Raw genomic sequence first — 27,678 nt, forward strand, 5'->3', positions numbered from 1 at the left:
GCATATATATGCATATATATGAATAATAAAATGGCAATAACTACATATCTATCAACAATTACTTTTAATGTATATGGATTGAATGCTCTAACCAAAAGCCATAGTGTAGCTAAAAGGATAAGAAAACAAAACCCTTGCATATGCTGCCTACAAGAGACACTTCAAATTGAGACACACATAGACTTTAAGTGAAGGGATGGAAAAATATATTCCTTAAAAAAAGAGAAAGAAAAAGAAAAGTTGGGGTAGCAATGCTTGTATAAGACAAACAGACTTTAAAATGCAGGCTATAACAAGAGACAAAGAAAGATCCAGTAATCCCACTTCTGGGTATTTACCTGAAGAAATCCAAAGCCCTACTTTGAGGGGTCATGTGCATCTGTATGTTCATTGCAACATTATTTGCAATAGATAAAATATGGAGGCAACCTAAGTGTTCATAAGTGGATGAATGGATAAAAAAGAGGTGGTGCATATATACAATGGAATATTACTCCACCATAAAAAATAATAAAATCTTGCCATCTGCAACAACATGGATGGACCTAAAGGGTATTGTCCTGAGTGGAGTAAGTCAGACAGAGAAAACAAATGACATAATTTCACTTATACGTAGAATCTACAGAACAAAATAAAAGCACAAACAAAACAGAAACAAACTCATAGATATAGAGAACATTTAGATGGTTGCCAGATGGGTGGGGATTTGAGAGGATGGGTGAAAAAGGTGAAGGCATTAAGAAGCACAAATTGTAGTTACAAAATAGTCATGAGAATGTAGGATGTAGCATAAGGAATATAGTCAATTATATTGTAATGACTACGTATGGTGTCAGATGGGTACTAGATTTATTGGAGTGATCACTTCTTAAATTATATAAATGTCTAATCACTATGCTGTACACCTGAAATTAATATAAAATAATATGAAATGTCAACTGCATTTTAAAAATTAAAAAGGGAGGAAGGTAAAGAGGAATAAGAGGTTCAAATTTCCAGGTATAAAACAAGTCATGGAGATGTAATGTACATATAGGGAATATAGTAAAAACTATTGTGATAGTGTGGTAGTGTCAAATAGTTGCTGGATTTATCATGGTACTCACTTCTTTAGGTATATAAATGTTGAATAACTATGTTGTATACCTGAAACTAGTATAATATTGTATGTTAACCCTACTTTAATAAAAATCTTTTAAAAAGTATATAGTATCTAATAAAGAATGTCTAAAACCTCTGTATTCTGTTAAAGGATAGAAAAAAATCTGATTAAATGGAGAGATAGTTTATTCTCTTGGATGGGACAAATTAGCTTTGTAAAAATGGTCAATTTTTGCCAAAATTAATCAATACATTTAATATAAATTTAATGCAATACCAGTTTAAATTCCATGTAGATTTGTTTTGGAGAAATTTGATAACATTATTTTTAATTAATTTTGTGATAACGTTATTGCATATGCAGTGACACCTGACGATAACAGATCAGGAGGTCCCAGTCTTGGTTCTCCCCTTCCCACAAAAACAATAATGGAGCAACTACCCACAGCTGAAAATCACTATGGGAGAGCTCCAGAGTAGCATTAAGCAGCTGCAGCAACCTAATGGAGCACAGTAGCGAAGGATGGCCACGTAGAAAACCATAGAAAGCAGTTAGCCAGTATCACTCCATTCCCCAGCTTGGCACAGCTCATCCCAAGAGGAACCCCCTGGGCTATGACCTACGTAGCACCTCAAGGGAAAGGAGAGCAGGAGGACCTTAGTAGCTCCTGCCACCATGAAGGGCACCTGTAGCTTTTGCCATGAGGGACACTCTGTAGTCTTTGCTGATTCTGACTCCAGCTAATAGAGATGCTCAGAGGTGATGCTGCTGTACCCCCAGAGTCGTAGCATGCCCCCCCACCATGAACATACAAGGCGAGGATGCCCACTTCTACTCAACATAGTAATACAAGTCCCAGTCAGAGCAATTAGGCAAGAACAAGAAATGAAAGGTAATGAAATTGCAAAAAAAGAAGCAAAATTATCTCTGTTTGCAGATAACATGATATTATATGTGGGGACAGAACCCCAAAAAGCAGTTTCCAGGCTCTTGGCCTCATATAGACAGGTGCTGGCTCAGGTAGTAAATGGCCATCAACTATGATTGCATGGCCATCAGCTGTAACCAGTGAGCCATTGGCCACTAATATAACTGCTGTGGCTAGGCTAGCAGAAAAAATGGGGGCTGGCAAGAAGATGGTGGCTGAGCCTGCAAGCGGAACAATGAGGGTTGAGAATTATATGGCTCCTGTTTCCTGTTTCTCCAACCCAGCCACCAGCGAGAATATAGTGGTATGACTCCCCCATCTATGGCTCCATGGGTGTTCCTTTTTGGCCTCACCATGTCCTGCGTTCTTATGTGGGGAGCAGGACCAGAGACCTCGCAGGCCTCCCCGCACGACAAATGGCGCAGCCAGCAGGGTATGGTGCCGGCCAAAGCTCTCCGAAGTGCGGTGGAGCAGTTTGTGCGTGAGTCTGAGGAAGACCAGGAGGAGCAGCTGCCGGAGAGCTGGACCCCCGTGGACCCCCGTGGAGGGGTGGAAAGATGTGGACGGTTCCCCAACCAGCATAGGCTGGAGAAAGCAAAGGTCGTAGCGACCCTGTGGGCCGGGAAGTTCCTGCTCAGGCAGCCCGGATGCGGGACTTGTCCCAGGAGGAAAGGCTTGCTGAGTCCTCCATGGGAGATGAGGGTGAGGTCAAGGTCATTCCTCACCCCCAGGACAGCCCTGGCGAATGACTATGGACTATGGGGAATTGCCTTCCATCGCTAATTTAATGGACAGCTTGACTGTTTGGGAACGTACCACCATGTAGTGGAACTGGGGGATATTTGCTTTTGTGTCTTGACTGGCCACCATTAGGAATATGTAAGCACCTTGATTGTGAGTCGCTGTTGTTCTGGCACAGTACCCTGAGAGGCCCAGAGAGAGTGGCAGTGCCCTGAGAGCCCTGGCTGAGCCCAGGAAGTCTGGCTGTGCACAGAGAGAGAATGGCAGTGCCCTGAGAAACCTTGGCTGTACCCGGGGAAACTAGTGGTACCCTAAGAAGCCCAGGAAGTCTGGCTGTGCCCAGAAGTACTGGTGGTGCCCTGAAAAACCCTGGCTGTGCCCAGAGAGCCTGGCTGTGTCCAGGATATTGCATTCACCTCCAGGCTCCTCGCACAGGGCCCCTCGCGGAAGATGCTTGTCACGTAGATTGTGAGGCGAGAGCCTGTAGGGGTGGAGTGTGGGGACAGAACCCCAAAAAGCAGTTTCCAGGCTCTCGGCCTCACATAGACAGGTGCTGGCTCAGGTAGTAAATGGCCATCAACTGTGATTGCATGGCCATCAGCTGTAACCAGTGAGCCATTGGCCACTAATATAACTGCTGTGGCTAGGCTAGCAGAAAAAATGGGCGCTGGCAAGAAGATGGTGGCTGAGCCTGCAAGCGGAGCAATGAGGGTTGAGAATTATATGGCTCCTGTTTCCTGTTTCTCCAACCCAGCCACCAGCGAGAATATAGTGGTATGACTCCCCCATCTATGGCTCCATGGGTGTTCCTTTTTGGCCTCACCATGTCCTGCGTTCTTATGTGGGGAGCAGGACCAGAGACCTCGCAGGCCTCCCCGCACGACATATATGTAAAAAACCTAAGGACCTCACACAAAAAAAAAAAAAAAAGAAAGAAAGAAAGAAAGAAAGAAAGAAAGAAAGAAAGAAAGAAAGAAAGAAAGAAAGAAAGAAAAGAAAGAAAGAAAAGCTATTAGAGTTAAACAAATTCAGTAAAGTTGCAGGATGCAAAATTGACACAGGAAAATAAGTCACATTTCTATATACAAATGAGCTAGCTAAAAAGGAAATTAAGAAAACAATTCCATTCACAATAGGAACAAAAAAAATACTGAGAAATTAATTTAACCAAAGAGTTGAAAGACTTGTACACTGTAAATTATAAAACATTGATAAAGGAAATTAAAGAAGACACAGATAAGTGGAAAATCATCTTGTGTCCATAGATTGGAAGATTAATATTGTGAAAATGTCCATATTACCTGAAGTGATCAACAGATAAAATGCAATCCCTATCAAAATTCTAATGGAATTTTACTCAGAAATAGAGAAACTATCCTAAAATTGTTAAGGAACCCCAAAGACCCCAAATAGCCAAAGCAATTTGATCAAGAAAAACAAAGGTAGAGGCATTTCACTTCCTGATTTCAAAATATGTTACAAAGCTAGAGTAATCAAAGCATTATTGTACTAGGATAAAAACAGACATATAGACCAGTAGAGAACCCAGAAATAAATTCACACATATATAGTCTACCTACTTGAGAGAACCGTACATATATATTTTTTTAAATTGGGGAATATTCCGGAACAGTGTGTTTTTCTAGGACCCATCAGCTCCATGTCACGTCGTTGTTTTCAATCTAGTTGTGGGGGGCGCAGCTCAGTTCCAAGTCAAGTCATTGTTTTCAGTCTAGTTGTAGAGGGCACAGCTCACTGGCCCATGTGGGAATCGAACCAGCAACCTTGGTATTATGAGCACTGTGCTCTAACCACTGAGCAAACCAGCGGCTCACTGTCAATTATGCCTCAGTAAAGATGGAGAAAAATGCATGTGCAAGAATATATTCTTCCATACATAGCTAAGTCCACTTGGATAAAAAGAAGATGAAAGAGATGAAACAGAGCTTGCCCTGTCAGCTATAATCATGTTACAAGCCCTAGTAACAAAAACAGTACGGTACTGGTGCAAAAACAAACAAACAAATAGATTAAATAGATAAATTAAAGTGCTCAGAATGAACTCATCATTTTAAGGGACCTAATAAAATGATAAAGATTGTACCACAAGACAGTGGAACTAACAAAAACCAATTAGTAGGTGGTGATGAAAAAAAAGAAGCTATTTGGGGGGTGAAGGTGAGGGGGATGGTCAACACATAAAGACCAAAGGGAAAAGGAAAATCTATGAATACTATCACATTTGTGGTTTATGTCCCATCTGTGCAAAATAAGATAATTATTATTTTTCAAAAGTATGTGACAATTCTTTAAATTGGATAAAATGTTGAACTGTCCTCGTGATGGTTTTAATGTAAAGGAACCACTGCAGAAGTACTGCTAACTGCTTAGGACTGTGCGTATAGAAGAAAAACACAACTGTGACCACAGTGCCCTACCGTCCCAGCCATCTGGTAAAGATACAAGCTAACTAACGCTGGGTAGTGTTCCCATGTCCTAACTAGGGACTGCCCAGAACAGAAAGAGTGAATTCAGAAGGCAGGAAGAGGGCTGAAAGTTGGAGAGAAAGCAGGATCCAGATTTATCTGCATTTGCTGGGTGAGCAGGTGGATTTGCCCTAAATGCACTGGGTACTGGGGATCCTCCTAGTTCCAGCTCTGTCTTAGGCATTGTTTTTAAGTAGGACTTCTGGGATCAGCCATTTTAGCTGAATTGATTGACCAGCATGTTCAAATAAATGGCTGTGGGAAATCCTTTGTCCTTGAATTGACCAAACATCCCAGATGTTTTGGCCCAGCTTCTGATGCCTTAAGTCACATCGCATACACCCAGTTTATTCTGGCAGGAAGAAAGGGGCCTTGGACCCACATGCCAGCAGGAAGCCTTCTTCCCTGACTGCCCCTCACAGCTTCCCTGAAGCCCTGATGGAGGGCTCAGACCCTTCTTCCTGACACAGAAACAGCACTACTTCAAACTCTGATGACTGTCAACTACTGTTTCACTGAAGTGCTGTTAGAATGAAAATTCCTTGAAATAAGTGGGTCATCAGTTGCAACTATTTCCAGGATGAGATGCTTTCTTTTTTAAGGAATGTGTTGTTGGAACAGGATTTTCACTCATCAGGAGGATACTTTCCCCGTTTTCTTTTTTTTTTTACTTAAGTTGTCTGACTAATTTCCTCCACTTTCTTTATCAGTTTGCCAACAGAGGCCAATGCTAAGTCTTCCCAAAGTGACTGCGCCTAAAGTGTTATGTTTCATGTGACCCCAAAATCTCTTTTGCCCCTCTGGAGACAGCATAATGTAATAGAATGCACATGGGCTTTGGAGTCAGATGGGCTCTGGGTCCTGCCTGCCTGTGGCTCTCTCTAGCTGTGACCTAGGGGAAGTCACGTGATCTCTGTTCCTCAGCTTCCTCTTCTATAAAATGGGGAAATAATATCTACTCCATGGTGTTATTGTGAGGATTAAATGACATAATGAAGATAAAAGTGCTTAATCCCTAGCATATTTTAAGTGCTTAAAGATAGTTCTTGGGTTTTGTTTGTTTGTTTGTATGTTTACTCTATGTCATGTGGCACTACACAACAGGTCAAAGTTAAATGAAGTTCCACTAATAGCCAGGAGAAATTGGGCCAACTGGCCAATCTAGAAAATTCCATTTTATATAAAAAAGCAAATATTTGCAATACAAGCATTTTTGTTTGTTTGTTTGTTTGTTTGTATTATAGGTTTGTTTGGTTTGGTTTGTGTTTTTAAGTGCAATGTGGAGCTTGAGTGGGCACACTGAGATGCCCAGGCCACTCTTTGCCCAAAATATATGTGCTGACATGTAAGTAATTGTGTGGGTCTAATTTTATAAGCCAGGTCATCAGACAGTGGCAAGAGAAGGCTTCCCTCAGTTAGTAGTAGTTCCTGCAAAGCTGCCACTGGAAGCATTAAGCACCTTACTCTACAACCCACATTTAGGAAGGAGTGATTTTTACTGCCCAAAAGAAAGGCCTAAAAAACATGTTTCCTCCTGAGCCTCAAATATACATTCCTTATAGAAAATCAAGAGAGCAAAACAGCTCCCCTTCTATTTTTTTCATATATAGGAAGTTCAGGCTATCTCTGCTGGGTCTAAAAATATACTTTGAGTTCATTTTGACCATGGGAGGGACTTTCAAGTGCACCTATTGGCCGTCGTCTAGTAAAATGGTCCACAGCCAATTAACACGCCTCAGAATAATCCATGATTAGTTGTAGCTGACACTGGTCAGGATTGCCATGGCTTTGTTGGTTTCCAGATATCTGACGTGTGCAGAGAGAGTCTTTGGGCCTCATGACCAGCCACCAGACACACAGCTGTGCTGGGTGCTTTTGTAAGCTGAGCTCTTTCTTGATTTTGTGCCCTAGGTAGTAGGTCTTTGCCCTGTGTATTAAATATCCTTGCCTTGTTTGCAGAACCTAGTTTGCTCTCTCTCATCTCTGGGTCTTTACACATGTTCTACCCTCTTCCTGAAATACCATTCCCCAAAATCTCTCGTCCACATCTCGTCTCTTCTTCACTGAATAAAATTGTGTTTGTTCTTTAAGTCTTAGCTTAGATGCCACATCCTCCAGAGAGAGTTTCTGCTCCACTTCCCCATAGTAGGCCAGTTAGGTGACCTTCCTCTGCATCCCAGAATGCCCTGTACTTCTTCTGTCAGGGTGTTCACCGTAGTGTGTCGTAACTGCATGTTCACTTAGCCCACTGGCTCTTGAGTCTGGGCAATCAGAGTCGTGTCCTTGCTGCTCCCATGGAGTTCTCAGCACTCACTCAGTGCCCAACTTATACAAGTGCTCACTGACATGGGCCAAGTTTTGTCCACTCTGAGAACAGATGTTCCCCAAACTTATTTATAGTCTCTTTCCCCCCAAAAGCTACACCCTTGAAAATGGACTGACATCATAACATCAGGAAAAGACCAAAGAAAAATGAAAACAACAGATACTACAGTAAGAATTATGTAGATTTTTAAATTAAAGGGAAAATTTGTTGGAGCAAAATGTGTTTTGCAGTTGGTTCCACCAAAACTATTCAAAGAGGACTGAAAAATAGTTATTCTGAAAGTAGCTGTTGTTTTCTCCCTTTTCCTATTTAAAGTTCTTTGACTTTTTAAAATTTTGTGGAAAGAGTATGAAATTTGGAATGATAAACATCTTAGATTCAGATGATCTGTAAAAGATAAGCTATTGATCAAGTGACTTAACTCCTATAAACCTGGAGTTGCTTGTTTTTAAAAAGACAATAATGGGCCAAAGATGTTAACAGATAAATCACCAAAAAATATCTACAGATGGCGAATGAGCATATGAAAAGATGCTCAATATCATATGTCATCAGGGAAATTCAAATTAAAACAATGAGATACAACTACACACCTTTTAGAGTGGCCAGAATCCCAAACACTGAAAACACTAAATGCTGGCAAAGATGTGGAGAACAGGAACTCTCACTCATTGCTGGTGGGAATGCAAAATGGTTCAGCCACTGTGGAAGACAGTTTGGCCATTTCTTACAAAACTAAACATAATCTTTTCATTCAATCCAGCAATTGCACTCCTTGGTATTTACCCAAAGGAGTTGAAAACTTATCTTCACACAAAAACCTGCACACCAATGTTTGCAACAGCTGTTTTTCATAATTGCCATAACTTAGAAGCCATCAAAATGTCCTTTAGTAAGTGAATGGGTAAACTGTGGTACATCCATACAATGAAATATAACACAGTTCTAAAAAGAAATGAGGTATCAAACCAGGAGAAGACATGAAGGAAACTTAAATGCATATTACTAAGTGAAAGAAGCCAATCTGAAAAGACTACACATTACATGATTCCAGCTACATGATATTCTGAAAAAGGCAAAACTGTGGCGACAGTAAAGATCAGTGGTTGTCACGGGCTGAGGGGGGATGAGGGGCAGAATGAATAGGTGGACAGAGCATTTCTAGGACAGCGAAACTGCTCTGTGTGATACCCTAACGATGGATGCATGTCATTACACATTTGTCAAAACCCACATAATGTACAACACTGAGAGTGACCAGTAATGCAAATTATGGACTTTGGTGATTGTGATGTGTCAGTGTAGGTTTGTGGTGTAACACATGCCCCCCTCTAGTGAGAGATACAAATAATGGGGGAGGCTGTGCATGGGTGGGGACAGGGAGTATTTGGGAAATGTCTATACTTTCCTCTCAGTTTTGTTGTGAAATTTAAATTGCTCTAAAATAATAGTCTTCTTTTAAAAAAAGACAGTGACAAGCTTTACCTGGCAGGGTTGTTGAGAAGATTAAATTAGTGAATACTAATATAGCCCTTAGCCCAGCACTTCACATAAATAGTAGCCACTTTGTGTTATTGCATTTTTGCTAAGAAACATTTTTTTCTGGGGGGGCGGGGGGAGTACGAGAAACAAACAAACAAAATAATAGCTTGTTTCAGACATACACTAAATTTCAAATCCAGCAATGTTCTAGAAGCATAGGTGGCTTCTCAGTAAGCTTCTTATACCTACTTACCTTCCACACAAAATTCTCAGTATTTTTATTGGATTTTGCTTTAGGAAATAACAGCAACCAATAAATACAGACTTATTTGTTCATAAGGAAGCAAACAATAGAAACCAAATGGCTAAAAACAAAACATCTTGGAAAAACATGGCGGTGATGGGGACAATTCACCAAATCAAAGGAAAAGCTAGAGAACCAGAGAAGCAGGAACTACCTGTCAGTGGGGAAAAGCATGTGCTTCAGTCTGAAAAGCAATCACTGCTGTAGGTTAGAGCTTTTACAATTTAGTATCACCTCTTAGTATTCTGATTGAGTTATTTCAAGGAAGTGACTAACCTCATTCTGGCTGGGAATGGCTTTGAGTAATGGTCTTCACTTTTTTTGCTTTGCTGTATAATTGTCCTCAAATTTGAGGATGGAAACTAACAGAGGAAGTGCCTGTTCATAAAATTTTAATATTTTGCACTTGGGTCTCACTTGGCTACTATTGAGTGATTAAGAATAATGAACTGTAGATGCCATTTGGCAATGATCATTTTTCCTAGTTACAGGTCTGAGAGATGGATTTGTTTTACTTTAAATATTGATTATAAACTTGTCATGGGATTGCCCAGGGTCAAAGGACTAGATGGATTTTTTAAATCAATTTCGAGTAGATGAAGGACATAATCAAATCAGCAACTAGATGAATTTGGGGGGGGGGAATCAATAAATACTGAAACTTTTAGTGGGTAAAGTATGTATAGTGTCACTTGAAGAGCAGCCTTTGATTTCTGTCCTATGTTATCCTTGTTAGCACCTGTCTCTGAGAGATGTCGGGTGCCTGGGTGTTCTGATACTGACACTGGAATGGTTTCCAAGGAGATGTGATAAATCTGTCAAAGTTGCATGGGAGTCAGACTTCTTATTAAGCAATGCAGAATTACCTCCTCTGTAAGCTGGACTGATGCCTTAGCTTTTGGGGTAAAGGCTTGTAATAACAAACTGAATTTATTAAAAAATTGAACAAGCTCTGTGTCTGGGTTGTATCTGATTGAGGCCTTTCATAACATAAGACAGTCAGAGTGTCAGAAGCCAGGCTCCTCTGTACCATCAGGGTCCTTCCCACCCACTGGCAGTGTTAATACTAAAGGGAATAGTTCCTGAATAGAGCCATCTTTGTGTAGAGTTTCAGAGCTTCTCAGCCCCTCTTCTAACTTAGCCCTGATGTGATAACCACTTTCAGGAAGGCTTCAACCAGCTTTGTGTAGGCCCTACCTGACAGCACCTACCTTGTGCCCCCTCATTCTTGCTACCTGCCCCAGAGCTTCTCTGGAAGTATGAAGACACAGGGGACAGACGCTAATGGACAATTGTCATCCCCTTCCATCTCCTGGGTGATTGTAGGTTCCTCAGAATGTCCCATGGGATTGAGAATAATGGTGACTAATTCAATATCGACTTCCCTTCTGTGTTTTGCTCCTTTGTCCCTCCGTCCTGCTCCCTGAGATCATTTTCTAAGTTAACTACCTGCACACGAGCATCTCTCAGGCTCTGCTCTGGGAAGAACCCAGGCTAAGACAACCTCCCCACCACCACCAAACTGTCATGGAAATAAACTTACTCAACTTGCTCAGGTCCCTGAGTAGGGTCAGATTTTCTCTCATAATATTTAAATTGCAAGGAAAAATTAGAATAACTCCATTTTCTCACAAATATTCAAACATTTGCATTCACACAAAATAATATCACTTTCCTATAAATGGCACTTTGTGTTATCAGAGCTTGAGTGTCTTACTGAGCACTTGAAGTTGCGTTCTTATTGTTCTGTAACTTTAGCACAACTTTCCACTAGAATCCGTAGCCCACCTGGCACACATCCTGTACAGATGAGTTGGCTCATCAACCTCATGAATATGGTGATGAAGTTGAGAATAAGTCAACAAAAATTAGATATTCAGTACTAAAACATCAGGACCTTATGATTTAGAAGACTGAGCGTGGAGGGAGCAGTGGTTTGTGGACTAGGATGAGGGAGAGGGTCTTGTTAAAGAGGTTATGGCCCACTTACTACCAGACTTCACCGATGGTGTCTTTTGTCTAAAGAGTAGCTGTCATTAACAATCCAAGTTACTAACTATTTATGATATGCCTACAAAGCTTGTGGCATTATGCTAGGCCCTGTAAGGGAAGAAAAATAATAAATGCTTTCAGTTTTCAGAGAACTTGCGATTGAGTTGAGGAAAAGTAATTAGAAAACAGTGTTTGAATGTAAATACAATCAAGGCCTAAATTACTTGGAGAGAGTGAGTTCTCTATGAATTAATAATAAGGCTACAATGAGTGGAGATAGAATTTTGCCCAGAAAGTATTGGCAGAAAACGTATGTTTTAAGTTAGGAAATGGTTGATTTTGGCGTGTACAAAGGTAAAAGCGGTTATTCCAGGCAGTGGAAAGAGTGTGAACAAAGATATGGAAAATCATTCATTTGGTCATTTGCACCCACTTTGTGCTAAACATCCTACCTGGTGCTGGGATATAATGATGAACAAGACACAGTCAGTTCCTATCCCTCCGTGGAGCTGGAAGCCTTGGGGGATTTGTGAGTGATCTAAGTCTGCATTGAGCCTTCCTCCATGGAGCAAGTATTGTTCTGAGGAACCCCTTGAAAGGCAAAATAAAGGCGATGTTGATAATTATATGAGAAGAAATAATTGAATAAATTTTTATTTTGAGGTATGAAATATTTGTGTCAGTTGAGGGTAAAAGTCCCCTTTTATCATTATCTTCCATTTCAAACTCTATGTGTTTCTTTCTCTAGAGAACTAAGAAGTTCAATTAGCAGACAGCTGTCTCTTTGATCAATAAGTCTTTGTACATATTTTTTTTCTTTCCAGAAAAATAAATGAGAACATTATATATTGACATTCAGGGCTTCTCATTTATTGCTTTTCTAATCAGAACCTCTACAGATGCATATTTCTAGCCACTAATAAAAGCCTTTTTCAATAAAAGACTGGTTTTAGGTTTTAGTCAAATAGCAGTTTAGGAGATTCTCAAGGAAATTTATGCTCAAATACTCTCTGATTACTGCAATTTTTCAACCTGCCCTTTCAAATTGAAGATTAAATGAGGCCATCAGATACACAGTGATGAAGACTACTTAGAGATATCACAGGGCTTAAGCCTTTTTCTTGTCATTTATTGAACCAGATTTTCAACAAGTACCTGAGACATAATGGGTGTCATTGAGAATAGCATCTACATACTGACTTATCTCAGTTGAGGATTTAGTGGGAAATTCATCTGTCTCCTAAAATGCCTGCACTGAGATTGCTCCATTTTATATATTTTACAGATAGGAAAGAAGCACAGAACCAACCTGGTAGTTGTTATTTTATCGTGATGAATATTATTTCCTTTTGAAGAAAAGAGAGAAGTGATTTGTGTGGATGGTGGCTTCCTGACTCCTGATTGCATGACACAGAGAGCCATCTGCGTGGAAAAGGACATTGATTTAAGAGTGGTCGGTTATTATATCTAACATAAATGTGATGGTAAAAGGAAAAGAGGCTCTGAGGATGTCAAAGTACATTTTGAAAAACAGCGTGAAGGCCTAGGAGAAACTTCATTTTGATCTGTTTAGAACAGCGACTGGCACCTCAGCCATTGTCCTTTCACTAATTAGCCTCATTCTCTGGTTCACAAACTAGAGCTAGGTCATGCAAAGGAGTGAGAATTGCTTCCAAGTTCAGTTTAACTGTACAGAGGGTCTACTATACTCCAGGTGCTCTGCTATACCAGAAGTCATAAATGCATCAATTTATTCATTTACAAATATCTGTTGAGCAGAGCCATGTGCTTAGCCCTGGGCAATGCAGTCATGAGTATGACAGAGTCCCTTTGGAGGTGAGGTTCTAGTGAGGGAGCCCAACTACAAAAGTTCACAGACATATTAATGATACAATTTGGGGCATGGTCCTTACCCTCTAGAATCTCATAGCTTAATGGGGAAGTAAACACATATGGGAAGGAGAGAAACCGGCTGGAAGTAGAGGGAGCCAGAAGGCCAAGAGTCTGTGGTCAGGTCCTATTTCAAATTCACCTTGGCTTGCAATTCTTCCTCCTTTGGTTTTTGGACTATCTACTTGCCATCCAGTGACATTCATCACAGAGACATTTGCAGTCTCCTTTTATGATTGGAGTATAGTTATATAGTCCAAGTCAAGAGTTGTATAATTTCTACACTTTGCTGTTGAGAATTGGGTAGAAATATAAGGAACCAAACCAATATTTCCCTGTTGTACCGTGGTGATAGTCAACGGCAGTGCATGATGCCTCAACGCTATTGCCAGTCAGTATCAATAATGAATTTCTCAGGCAATGCACATATTTCAGGGACTTTTCTACCCAATACAGTCCAGGCATGATTAATATATCTAGAATGAATTTCTCATTCGCCGAGAAAGTCATTATAGATACTAACTAGCAATAATGTTGAGGAATATTGGGTAGAAATACAGGGAACTCTCTGGACATCTTCTCTGGTATGAAGATGTCCAGAGACCTTTAATCCCTCTGGGGACTTTTCCAGTGCTAATAGATTGATGCTACTAATTCCAAGATGCCAGAAAACCACACAAGCAAAGGTAAGGACCTAATATGACCTTTGAGTCCAAACACCTCAGGATCAGGGCCACACTTGCAGATCTGCTCTTTCCATCTCCCCCAGTAAAGCTATCCTTGCCCCTAGCCAACCAACTCTGCCTAGCCTCCTTCTTTTCTGGGAGGGAGTGGGAAAAGATATCTTGTGCAACAGACAGAGAATTCACTTTTTTAAGCCTTAGTCAAAGCTCCGTCCTTTGAGTTAAGCCAGAGATCTCCCATTGCCTCCTCCTACAAATTCACTCATGTGCAGGCTGAGGACAGTAAGACTTTCTTGTGGTCTGCAGGTCAGCCTGCTCTCCATCTTCTCTGACTTTCCCTGGAAGGTCAGTGGAGCAGGAGATCTCAGCCCACCAGTTCCTGACTCTACCCCTTACTTCACTTAAAAAAAAAAAAAAAATGGGAGGAAAGAAGAAGCTAAGATTAAAAGAAAGTCTGTAAAAAATCTACTAACACAATCCTTAAAGCATCTTTTACCTAATATGTCAGTAAGTAAAAGAGATGGTTTGATTTCTGTCTCTTATTTCTCTTATACTATCCATGATTTTCTGAATAAATGCTCAATCAACTTATTGTGGCACCAGTCTTTTTTTTTTTTTTTTTTTATCAGTTTTAAGTTAAAATTTATGAGAGAACTGCACACTCATTCTTCACTATGTGTCACTTAAAAAAGGGAAGGCTATGAGTGCACTAAGGGCCTTATCTCAAGGAGTAGAAGTCTGGTCCAGGCTGGTGGCTCAATATTAGCACTTTCTCACAGTGTCCCCTCACCAGATGAGGTGGCCAGGAAGGATGTAGCGGCATAGGTTCAGAGGTAAGATTTGTTTGGTTTCTTTTTTGTTATTGTGTATAGCTTTCAGTATACAAACTAAGTTTAATAAAGGCATCTTCTGCCTAGTTACAGCGTAAGGAAACATGTTGCCAGGTCACCTGCAAAGAGCAATGCTGAGGATGGCAGGTAGTACAGAACCCTGTCTCTGTCCAAAACTACAATCTCCTGTGCTGATGCTTTCTGGGTCCCCCTCTGTTTGCACTCACTTTAAGGTATGTAGGTCCAGGCAGATGTGGTGATGGTCAAGGACAGGGACTGGCTGCTGGTTGATCCCTGTCTTAAATAATCATGCCTGAACTGTATAGGACAGAACAGTCCCTGGGATATGTGCATTCACTGAGAAATTCATTACAGATACTAACGAGCAACAGTGTTGAGGAATCATGCACTGCTGATGACAATCACCACGGCCCATACAATAAAAGTGAACAAAGCTTTACAATTTATAACTTCCTTTCTTAAATATTACCTGTGATAGGAAAAAGTCAGAAATGTCTGGGGAGTTGATATAACAGTCCATTTTATAAATGAGGAGAATGGAGGTAGTTGCAGTTGACCACATGCTAAGGAAAGAGCCAGGCCAAGACTGCTACCATTCCCATGGGTACTATCCACCATAGCAAGGCACCCCCTCGAGTATTGGGAAATTACTTTGAAATACAATTTTTTGCTTTACCTAAGTATCGCCATAGTGCCTGAACAATGAGAATTTTTTACTGGTAGACTGAGTATCTCTTGAAAAATTTTGTGACTGAAGGTGTGAGAACGATTCTGCTAAGGAAGAAATTAGATTGCAATGGTGGTGTTCAAGACTACCATTTCACACACTATTGCAAAGAGATAAAGCATGAAGGAAAGTGACAGGGAAATTATTTTCAAACCTTCCCATTTGCTTAGGCTCCAGGAATATTTGCCTATTGTAAATTTAACATAGTGGGATTCATATTTTTTTGCAAAATGAAAACCTCTTTTTGAGGACAAAACACTGAGATATTTGAATGAAAGCAAGTTGATTTTCCCATAGTTTTAGCTATTTGGTTATATCACTTAGGAACGGGTAAGGTCCAAAGTGAATAAAATGTTAATTTAAGGAAGCACCAACCATGGCATTTCCCGTAATTTCCAAAGTGATGCTGTCACCCACCTTATTTATGTAGCACCCCTGTGTGGGGTGTATATATCGCCTTCTGCTTGCCTTTTAAATACATCCGTTCTCTCATATAAGCCTCACAATAATCATGCCAGAGAGGTTAGGTGGCGCACCTGTGGCCGTATAGCTAGTAGGTAAGGGAACTCAGATCGACACGAGAGGCCATGTGGCTACGAGCCCTTAGTACCAATCTTTTTAAACTTTGTCCTTTAGATGAACCTTGAGACACTGGAAGGTCTAAAAGGAGTCATGGCTATTCACCTGCTTCTTGCAGAATATCCACTGTCTTTATCTCCATTATATATGGTGAGTTTCCTCAGGTTTAGAGCTCATAAGACTTACAGCACAACTTAGATGTACAAGTAAAATGCAATGTATTTGGTCTATAGCTAATCGAGTTGCCATTAACAGGCCTCATCTGATGGCAAGCAGAAAAGAGAAAGTTAAATAAGTGTCCAGAGGGGTTTAAGTTTAGTTCAATCTAAACAATTAAGAGTGTTTTTTAAATGGTGCAGTGTGTTTCAGAGAGCCCCCTCAGCTCCTCTCTCCATCCTCAGAAGGCCTCTGGGTGTCTCAGGGAGGGATGTATGTCTTTCTTGTGCACATCTGGTGCCATACTCCTTGGCTGCCTGGGTACCAAGCACGCAGATGTTCTCCAATCCTGAAGCAACTTGGGGTTGATTCTTTTAGCTCCAGCACACGCCTGGCAAAACTCCCTGGCTGAAATGGCCTCCTTCTCATGTTATAACTCTTGTGATATCTGGCTGATTCTTACTTGTTACTAGTCCAGTTCTGCCATCTTTATAGCTTTATAAGAGACAATTCATCTCCATGTAGAGGACCCCCTCTGGCTAAACTGGCTGTTCATACCAAGTTAGACAATAAGAATTTCCCTGCTGGTTTTAACAAATCTACTATTAGAAATGTTGCAAGCTGGAGATCTAGTTACACGTAAAATAGAAATGATTGCCTCTTCTCACTCAGTAGATCAGTGATTTGACTGTTCATAATGGATGTGAATCAAAAATTGCAGAATATTAGTGCTAGAAAGTGCCTTACAGGCCATGTACACCTTTCCACCCCGCCTGACAGGATGAAGAACCCGAGGCCAGAGACGAAGTGGTTGGCTGTAGTCATATCACATACGGCGAAATGAGAGTTCAGATCTGATGGTTAAGTCCCGCACACCATCCTGCCCAACAGATAGAAACCCCTATCTGTCAGAGTCCTGGCCCTACTGCCTGGGCATGAAAGGGATACACATACTGCACTTTTACAAAGTTAACCTGTCAGAGAGTAACTGCAACTGTTTTGGCACATACCCAGTTTCTATGAAATGCTTTGAGCCCAAAGAGATCAGCCACATTTCTCTTTACGTGATTTGTCCTATGTCCCTTAAGTATTTGGTAGGTGTCTGAGAGATGAAAGTTGAGAAGGAAATGAAAGTGCACAAACCAGCTAAAAAAGATTTTTTTTCACTTCTTTGTCTCTACTAACTGTGGTTTCAAAATAATGCCACCATTGGGAAGTACGATAGAAGATTGTCGTCAGAAAGTGTATAATGAGAACATTAAAAAAGCTCTCCCATGGGTATTAATGCGTTGCCTGAATATTGTTAGCTTCAATTTTCTACTCAGTGAATTGTCTAATAAAATGTAAAAGTAATTATTTTTGGAATAAGATGCCATGTCTAAGAAGGGTAGAGGGTGGGATAGGGACGTTTAAAAAGACACCAAATGGCTATAAAAAAACAGGAAACTATTTTAGATTAAAAGTGCCTTTTCCCCTGCAGTTCAGGCTACTGGTCCTGGGTTCCTGTAGGAAACAGAGCCTGAGGCAGAAGTTTATGCACTGTGGCTTTATGCAGGAGGGTAAGGTAACAAAGCAGGGGGAGCAGGGGAGGGAGGAAGCGCCTAGTGGGTAGGATGCGGGAGATTGGGGAAGCTTGTGTGATTCTGTTTTATTCTCCAGGTGCACACACTGACCTGGCTTTTGGAACCATGTGATTCTTCAATGACTTGTGGTGCTTCCAAGGCCATAGGGTGGTGAGAGATCTCCAATTCTATGTCTCTCACAGGTCAGAATCCACCCCGCTAGGCATCCGCAACCCCTTATGTCTCCTGGGTTGGGTCACTTGCCTTTCCAGGCAGCTATTGGTGAAGCTCTGGCAGCAGATACTCCAGTGATAAAGAGGTGTGAGGGTCCCTCACTCGGGACTGTTAGGGGTTAAATTGTGTCCCTTTCAAATGTTGAAGATCTAACCCCCAGTACCTCAGAACCTGACCTTATTTGAAAATAAGGTTGCTATGGATGTGATTAGTTAAGATGAGGCCATACTAGAGTAGGTGGGTCCCTAATCCAATATGACTGGTGTCCTTATAAAAGAGAAATTGGGGCATAGGCATGCATAGAGAGAGACGAAATGAAAAGACACAGTGAGAACACCATCTACAAGCCAAGGAACAAATGCCTGCGTCTGCTGGGAGCTAGAAGAGAGACATGGACCAGATTCTTCCTCAGAGACCTCAGAAGGAACCAACCCTGCTGACACTTTCCTCTTAGAACTTCTGGACTCCAGAACTGTACAACAATAAATATCTGCCACCCAGTTTGTGGTACTTAGCTACTTTGTTAGGAAATGAATACAGGAAACTTTCAATTTCCTACTCCTATCCCATAGCATCTCTCCCCTAGCCTTCCTCCACTTTTGCCTAAATCCTCCCCCCTTTAAAGCTGAATTGTCTTCAAAGGAGCTGCATTGTACTATACTAAGGTTTTGCCCTCTCCCAGAAACTTTATATCTTATTGTGAAATGTAAAGTCCTGTCCCCTGTTTTGGGAAACAATAAGCATGGAGGTCAAAAGCATAGGTTTGGCAATTAGATAGAAGAGTTTTTAATCCCTCACTCACTATGGGAAAAGTTAAAGGACCATGAATTTTCATCTGTTAAATGGGTGCTAATGTTTCTCACTTTGGAGGATTAAGTGGGATTGTAAAAGTAAAGCACTTAGCACAATTCCTGATACATAAACACCTCAGTTAATGATTAGCTATCAATAATAACAGCTACTAGGGGAGCATCAGGCATCCAGAAGCAACGTTGGGAGAATCTTCGTGGAGTCTTTCCAGCCCGCTGAAATTAGGGGAGACAGCTGCTCACTCAGTTATGTAACTCTGGAGTCACATGTAGAGTTACCATTAAGCCAAATAACTACATGACCTATTATGTGCCTTAGAGAGTCTAAGAAAAGATAACATTTTAACATTGAAACAACAGGTTTTTATAAGTCTCAAGATGTAAGTGATATTCAACAACCATGCAATGTCCCCTGCATCTTCCAGAAGGGAGGGAGAAACAGCAAATATAGATCAGGTACTTGGAGTTGGTGATACCCAACACTGAGGTCAGAAGATATAGCCCTCCTACAAATTAGCATGGGGACCCTGTGCCCGTGTTTTAGTGTCTCTGAGCTTCAGGTTCCTTCACTGTATGGTATCATGGAGCACGGTATGATTATTCAAAAATATGCTCTGCCCCTCTCTGGGGATGTTTATAATTCTCCACCCCAATAGCATCAAACTTGTCCCTATGACTTGCTTTGACCAATAAAAAGTGAATGGACATCACAGCTGTGCTCTCAGGCTTTTTCTCACCTCTGTTGGCCTGGTCCTGAGTGTATCTGATAAGCAGTTCCCCTTGATGAGCTAAGAAGGGTATGGATTGTAAGCACTAAACTAGCTTGGCTGTTTAAAACATTGAGAATTGGGGTTGCTTATTTCCACAGTACAGCCTAGCTCATCAGGACCGATGCAAGTGAGAAGTCAGATATTTGCATCATGGAGCTTTGATGAAGAGTTTTGTAAATACAAATTGCCTTGCAATTATAGGACAATACTTAAGAAAAAAAAGAAACTTTAATTTCCATGACATTTCCTACTCCCACCACCAAAATTAGGTGAGATTAATAACTAAATGTTAGTGGATGAAAAAAAAAATCAGACAAACGTCTTTCTCTCAAAGTAAACAACAGAAAGAAGTAAATATGAAGCAGAATTATTCGCAATCAATGTGAAATGAAGCACCTTGGAAGCTTGCTTAAAGCACACTGTCCTCCCAACTGCTATCTCAAATCTCTATCTTTTTATTTTTGCTTTTTTTTTTTTTTTTTGCATGTTTCAAATGTCTAAAATGGCTACTTAAAAATCACATTTCTCTTTATATTTGAAAGGAAATCTATCACATATGCACATGAAGTTACAGTGTTCTAGGCAAAAGGAAGACAGAAAGAAAGGAAGGAAGGAAGGTAGGGAAGGAGGAGAGGCGGGAGAGAGGGAAGGAGGAAGAGGGGTGAGGAAGGGATAGAGGGAAGAAAGGTAAGGAAGGAAGAAGAGAAAGAAGGGAGGGAGGGAGGAAGGGAGGAGGGAAGGAAGGAAGGAAGGAAGGAAGGAAGGAAGGAAGGAAGGAAGGAAGGAAGGAAGGAAGGAAGGAAGGAAGGAAGGAAGGAAGGAAGGAAGGAAGGAAGGAGGGAAGGAAGGAGGGAAGGAAGGAGGGAAGGAAGGAAAGGAATGAGGGAGTGAGGGAAGGAAGGAAAGACGGAGGGAAAAGAAAAAAGGAAGAAAATACAGAATCGATTATTTAGAAGCACTCATTTGTTACCCACAGAGCTCATAACATGCATTGTTTATTGTGTAAAGAGAGTAATATGGGGATTTTTTTATCCACAGTAAAATTCACTAGTGATTCTAGAGGAAAATGGAGGAATTTCCATTTTGTTGTACTCAATGTAGAGAGGATTAGCACAGGTCATTAAAAGAAAAAAAAAAAAGATAAATTCCAAAACACAGTTGATCTAGTATTTCATGTTCATATTTATATTTGACTAGGTGAATGGTCCAAATTCTGGTAATTCACTTCAACCAGTGAATTACCAGATTAATGAAATCACACTGAAGACTTTACCCGGAAGTATCTAATTTCTCCATTCTGTACTCTGTTTAGTTCCTCCCTGCTCCACTCCAGATGAACAATATTAATTCACAGATTTTTTTTCAGCAAGTCCCTGAGAGGACAGAATTACCCTTTCTCTTTTGGGAAAAAAAAAAAAAAAAGCCTTCTATTTGGCTTGCACTTTGCTGGGAACAAGATATCATTTGTTCTAAAAGAGAAGCAACTTCAAGTCTCCTTTCCTTCCAATTCTTGCTGAGTTATAGATTGAAATTAAAAGAAAATAAATTATAATCATGTTCACCAAGAAGGCTGCTATTACAGGAAAATTGAGCAGGAGAGGCCTGGAGTGAAAAAGCTGAAGGAGTCACAGCTCTGAGATGATCTGTTTTGGGACATCACTAAGTCCTGACTGGTCAATTGGGAAATGTGCTGCTTTCAGAGTGAGTAAGCAATGACTTTCAGGGAGGTGTGACACTTTATTGATTTGAGTTCCTGGGCCAGAGTATATCACTATATCACTGTGGAGACAATAAATACAGAGGGTGCCAAAAAATGTATACACATTTTAAGAAAGGAAAACTATTAAAATTGTAATACTCAACAAATATCGATAACAAAAAGATGAATACAAGTCACGTTTGACTTCTGCAATTACAAGAGGTGCTCAAAGTGGTTACCATCAGTGTCCAGACACTTCTGATCATGGCGAACTACTGCTTGAGCAACGTTGACCAAAGTGTCCACTTGGATACATTTTTTTTGGCACCCCTTGTATATCAGTGGTAACCAGGACTTAAGGAAGAGAAATAAATAAATAGGCAGAGTATAGAGGAATTTTAGGGCAGTGAGACTATTCTGCATGATACTATAATGATGGATACATGTCATTATACATTTGTCCAAGCTCATAGAATGTACACACTGAGAGTGAACTGTAATGTAAACTATGGACTTCAGGTAATTATGATGCGTCAAGTGTACCACTCCGGTGGAAGATGATAACAGGGAAGGCTACGCATGGGTGGGGGCAAGGACACATGGGAAGTCTCTGCTTTCGGCTCAATTGTGCTATGAATATAAAACTGCTCTAAAAAGTTAAGTTTATTTTTTAAAAGTGCCACTTTGTATTGAGCTTCCTTTCAGCAATCTTTGCATCCAAGAATTACGTTCCCAATTTTCAAATATTCTTCCCCATTATTTCCGTAAACCTATGACAAATACTAGAAGCTCCACCCTCAAGATCTCTTTTACTTTTTAAACAAATAGTTAAGTGCCTCTTATGAATTAATCATCATGTGATGCTCCAGTAATACAGTGTTTCATTGATACATACATATCTTTTTACTTTGTAAAATCTAAAATCTGTATGTATCATAAAATAGATGGCCATGTTATAATTTTCAGTGCTTTTTCTTACTGAGTATATAAAATAACAATGCATCTTAGAGTCAGAATCTTAGATTTCACAAAATAAGTAAAGGGATAAATAAACAAACAAAAAGGGCAACTTCAGCCCAGTAAAAAAGACAGATTTAAATGAATAACCATGCAAATGAAGTTAAAATTATAACTGTGATTAGTTTTTTGACAGTATGGTACATGGAGCTTTGAGATACATCTGGGGAGCCAGGAAAGGCTTCCTGGAGGCAGTGACCATGGGCTGAGAACTAAGAACTACAGGAATAATAAGAGTTAACTAAATAAAGGAGAAGAGTCCAGGTGGAGGGAACAACAGGTACAAAGACTAGAGCAGGAGAATTTGAAGCATGGAGAGCAATATGAGGGAGGGCAAGGGGTAAGGGAGAGTGTGATTTGAGGTGAGCCGGGAAGGTGGGAAGTTTCCTTTAAGGCACCCAAGTGAAAAAGCCAAATAATCAATGAATTCTATGGGTCAGAAACTCAAAGGGGATTTCTGAGATGGAGATAAAAACTGTTGAGTCATCTGAATCAAGGTAGTCATTAAAGCCATGGGTGAGGATGACATAACGAAGAGATGTGATTCACAACTTGGGCTGCACTTTAGAATCCTCTGGGAGGTTTTAAAAAAAACCCAAGGGCTGGGATTGTATTTCTTAATGCCTTGGTGAAAGGAGTGGCTTCTGGGTCTTCTCAGAGAACAAGTATTTAGGGTGCAGGTTTGTGAACCCGGATAAATCTATTCCAACATTGCTATCTCCTTCAGTCTTTGAATTCCGTCTTCTCCACTGCAGCAAGATACTTCTAGCAACTTATTTTCATTTAGTATGGGCTTAGATTTTATGCAACCAATCACAAAGAAATTAAATAAAAATCTCTTGAAGGGGAACCCCAGAATCAATATTTCTTAAGCCTTCCCAATGTGATTCTCCAGGTGTAGTCCCATTTGAGTACCACCAGCCTAGCCTAAAAATACAGAGCAGGAAATGAGGAGGGGCTAGAATGAAGAGTTGAGAATTTTGATACTGGTAGCAGAGGAGGAAGATGCAAAGTAGACAAAAAGAATAGCTTGGAGATCCATGGAAAATCAAGGGAATGTAAAGTCACAAAAGTCAAGAGGAAAAGGAAGGAGTTGTCAGCAGGGCTGAATGATGCTAAGAGTTAAATAGGCAAGGACAGGGTTAATTACAGAGAGGTCAATGGTGATCTTTATGGGAGCTGTTTGTTGGTGTGATGGAGTCAAAAGCCAGATAATATTGAGGATGGAGGTGGAAGTGAGAACACCAAGTATTGAATACCCCTTATTTTTGGCAAGTGGAAGTAGATTGAGGAGATCATGGAGGCAGAAAATGGAGGTATTTTGCTTTTACAAATGAGGACAATCTGACACTGTTTGAAAGTTAAAAGAGAATAACAGCTTTAATATTCAAGTTATAATATAATAATACACATTTTCTGAGAAGCTAGGGGAAATGAAAGCCCAAATATAGGTAAAGGGGCTGGATTTTGATAGGAAGAGGGGGTGCTTCCTCTATTGTAATGGGAAGTAATGGGACTAAGTAGGTTTTCATGTGCAATTGGAGGAAGAGAAAGGAGTTCAAGTTTCATTTTGCACAGGAAAGCACCTCAAAAATTCCTCATTAACCCATTTTGTGACTCCATTATCTTTAACTTGTGACTTCCAAGGTTAAACATGGAAATTTTTAGAGGACAGGCCTAGAATAGGCACATAACATTTCCAACCACAGTCTAGTGGCCAGAGCTCAGACACATGTTCACAAGGAAAATGGAAAAGTAATCTAACTGTGGTCTAGAAGGAAGAAGAAACAGGTTTGGTAAATAACGCCAGTCTCTGTCATCCTATTATCCCATCTAATCTTCAATTTTCAGACTCAAGATAGCTAATTCTTTAATCATTCTACTTCCTTCTAACAGCCCTCTCCTGGCTCCTCCTCTCCTGGTCTAGACTATTCCCCATGGCCTAACACTTGAACTCTCTCAATGCCATCACCTCCTTATCCCCTTGTCATTTTCTCATACATGTTAGATAAGTATCAACCACAGATCAATCTAACCCCTCTAATTCTCCGGCTGTTGGCTGCTACTAGGAAAGTGTGCGTGCACACACTCATGCACACGCGCAAAGCCAAGTGGATCAGGCCACCAACATTTCATATTTTCCAACATCAACCAGGCCCCCAATGTTGCTGGACAACACTTCTACATATTTCTAAACAGCTCTCTTCCTCTTTTCCCACAGTGACAATGTCAAGTCTCTAATCTTTCTATACTGCTTTTATAGATCTTCTTTCTTAAGTCTCGGTATGACTTCACTTCAAACATCACAGGGAAAATAGAAGCTAGCACCCCTGGCCCCATAGAACAGTCACTACACTACTTTTCAAAGATACAAGTGCTTCCCTGAGCAATGTATTTCTTAATGCCTCGGTTAAAGCAGTATCTTCTGGGTCTTCTCAGGGGACATACGTTAGGGTGCAGGTTTGTGAAGCTGGATAAGTCCATTCTAACATTGCTATCACTCTATGTCTTTGAATTCCTTCTTCTCCATTATAGAAAGGAAATTCTAGCAACTTATTTTCATTTAGCATGTCTCACTGTTGTGTCAAAATTTTATGCAACCGAGCAAATAGGTAAATATATTGAACCAACATATTGAACTCAGAATCTCTGGTTAGTTCATACATATTAACAAATTCAGTCTCATTTAGAATCATGTTCCTCTTTCCTTGATCTTGTATGCTCAGAATTCCTTCCCAATGATCTTTATTATTTTGCTGAAACAATTAGCAAATTCTTCCAATTCCATCTGGTATGAAAATAATCTCCTGGGTCTAATTTTGTAACTGGCCCACTGATATATTCTGGGATATGACTCTAGATACATGGCAGGGGTTGGAGACATTGGTGCAATTGGGAAAGAGGAGAATTGGCTCCTTGCTAGGTTATTGCAAAGCCATTAATAGGGGAAAAAATAGTCTCATTAGACAGGGAGAGAGGGCTGCTTTACAGAGGAAGGAAGGCTCAGGGGAAATTAAGGGCTTAGAGGACTCTGTGATGGTTAATTTTATGTGTCAACTTGACTGGGCCATGCAGTACCTAGATATTTTAATAAATATTATTCTGGGGTGTGTCTGTGAGAGTGTTTCTGGATAACATTACATTTGAGTCAGTAGACTGAGTAAAGCAGATTCCCTTCCCTAACATGAGTGGGCCTCACCCAATTTGTTAAAGGCCTGAATAGAACAAAAAAGCTGAGTAAGGGAGAATTCACTTTTCCTGACTGTCTTCAAGCTGGATATTGGTCTTCTCCTGCTTCCAACTTGGACTGGAACTTACACCATCAGCATTCTTGAGTCTTAGTCCTTCAGACACAGAATGGAACTGTGTCATTGTCTCTCCTAGGTCTACATCTTGTCGACTGCAGATCTTAGTACTTCTCAGCCTGTATAATAGCTTAAGCCAATTTCTTTCTCTGAAGAATCCAGATTAATACACCATCCAACTCTTCTCATAGGTCTCCATTTTTCTGGGAGCTCACCTCTTACTGATGCATGCCTTCACGAGAGGTGGGCATGCCCTGTACAATCACATAAGAAGTTTAGGAAAGCAGTGATATTAATGACTTTATAATTCAGGAATCAGTAGGATCAAACTTGATGTTTGGTTTTTAGTCTTTCAACCGTAGATAATTAGATTTAGGTAATTTCCAATTTTCAGCCTGAACGTGAATTGGAAATTAGAGTTTGACATTTTCCCTCTTAAAGCTGTCCAGTTCAAATAGAAGCAGTCAATCTGGCCTATAGAACATGATATTATCAAGTTTTCTGTAATGGAGAAAAAGGAATTCAAAGACATAGGGAGATAGCAAGGTTGTATGGTAGCTGCCACCTGGTCCATCCAAGCCTTGTCTTCAAAAGATACTCCATTTCAGGTGAACAAAGCTCATAATTTACCTTTTTTTGCAACTCTGTCATGATTTATTCAACTCCCACTACCTAATACACCTAATACACTTCCTTTGGTTCCAACCAGAACAGGTAACTGATCTCATATTCCCTCATTTCCCTGTCATTGTGTATAACCTCTCTTGGTGGCAATTTCTGCATAGGTCCAGTTCCTTTGGCTGCAGATAAAAGAGAACCCTCATTTGCTTAGCTTTAAAAGTCAAGAAATCCAGAGACGGTGTGGCTTCAGGGTTGGTTATTTCAGTGGCTTGATTCCATCCCTAAGGACCCCAGTTCTTTTCAGCTTTTCACTCTGTCATCCTTAGCATATCAGCTTTGTTCTTGGGCCAGTTCTTCTTGATGGTCACAAGATGGCTGCTTCAGTTCTAGAGAGCACATGCAAACATTATAAAGTCCAGCAGAAGAAAAGGATCATTGCTTCCTGTGTCTCTCTTATTTTAGAACAAGGAAAACCTTTCCCAGGAGTAACCCCTTGCCCCATATCTTATTGGCCAGGACTATGTCACATGTTATGAATAAACCAATCACTGACAGGAAGAACAAAATACCATGATCAGCTTTCACCAATCAGAAGATGGAACCACCTTCCTGGGCATATGGCTGTACAGAGGATGGTAGATATCAGAACAAAATCTGGGCTCTGCCAGCACAGAAGAAACAAGGAATGCAACCAACAGTGTCTGTTGTAATGATGATGATTCTGGACAGAGAATAGAGAATGGACAATGTCTGATTTTTTATTCTTGCCACAGTCTCCACCCTGGTGACAGATAGAACTGTGATTCAGGAAGGTGGTCAATAGAAGGATAGAGAGATAGACCAGAGGGGACAAGGGACTCATCATCTCCCACAATAAGTAAGACCCCAATCTCTAAAGTGAGGAGAGAAGGGGGATTTTCCTATGAGGGAGGACAGTTTCGTCTCAGTGCTACCTTGGGGAATGCTCTCAAGCTAGCATAGAATCTCAGTGGTCTAAACCCAAAAGAATAAGGCTAATCACCCCTCCAGGGTAGACCCTAGGCCTGCTTACAGGAATATGTGTAATCTTATAACTCATCCATAGGAAAAACAGTACCCCCATATTAAATCACAAAGGACTAACATAAATAGCAGAGAACTCCTCTTAACTAGGAAAATAAAAGATGGGGAATGGCTGGATGGAATGAGAAACTATTTCTCTTTACAAGTATCCTTCATACTCCTTCTTGATTATTTGAGATTTTTATCCCCAGGGTGCATTTTTTGTTCAATAACCTGTTCTCACCTGGATACGCCTGGGGAAAAGGGGAATGTTATGAAGTAGAAGTCTAACAAATAATATGGCTGTCTCCTGAGGACAGACTACAGGGGTCCCACATGTTTTAGACCATCTGGACAATTCATATCTGCATGT

At 40.5% G+C, this 27,678-nt stretch overlaps 1 long non-coding RNA gene across 1 annotated transcript in view; it reads right to left on the reverse strand.

The window, feature by feature from the left end:
• Nucleotides 1-27,678, reverse strand: part of LOC141572188 (uncharacterized) — a 289,511-nt gene that overhangs the window by 65,370 nt on the left and 196,463 nt on the right. The window contains exons 5-6 of the long non-coding RNA XR_012497402.1: nucleotides 12,671-12,783; nucleotides 11,814-11,952 (exon numbers count right to left, since the gene is read on the reverse strand). This is a non-coding gene — a long non-coding RNA (uncharacterized LOC141572188). The remainder of the gene's footprint in view (nucleotides 1-11,813; nucleotides 11,953-12,670; nucleotides 12,784-27,678) is intronic.

The sequence above is a fragment of the Rhinolophus sinicus genome, linkage group LG06 (assembly GCF_036562045.2).
Source record: "Rhinolophus sinicus isolate RSC01 linkage group LG06, ASM3656204v1, whole genome shotgun sequence".
NCBI classification, from domain to species: Eukaryota; Metazoa; Chordata; class Mammalia; order Chiroptera; family Rhinolophidae; genus Rhinolophus; species Rhinolophus sinicus.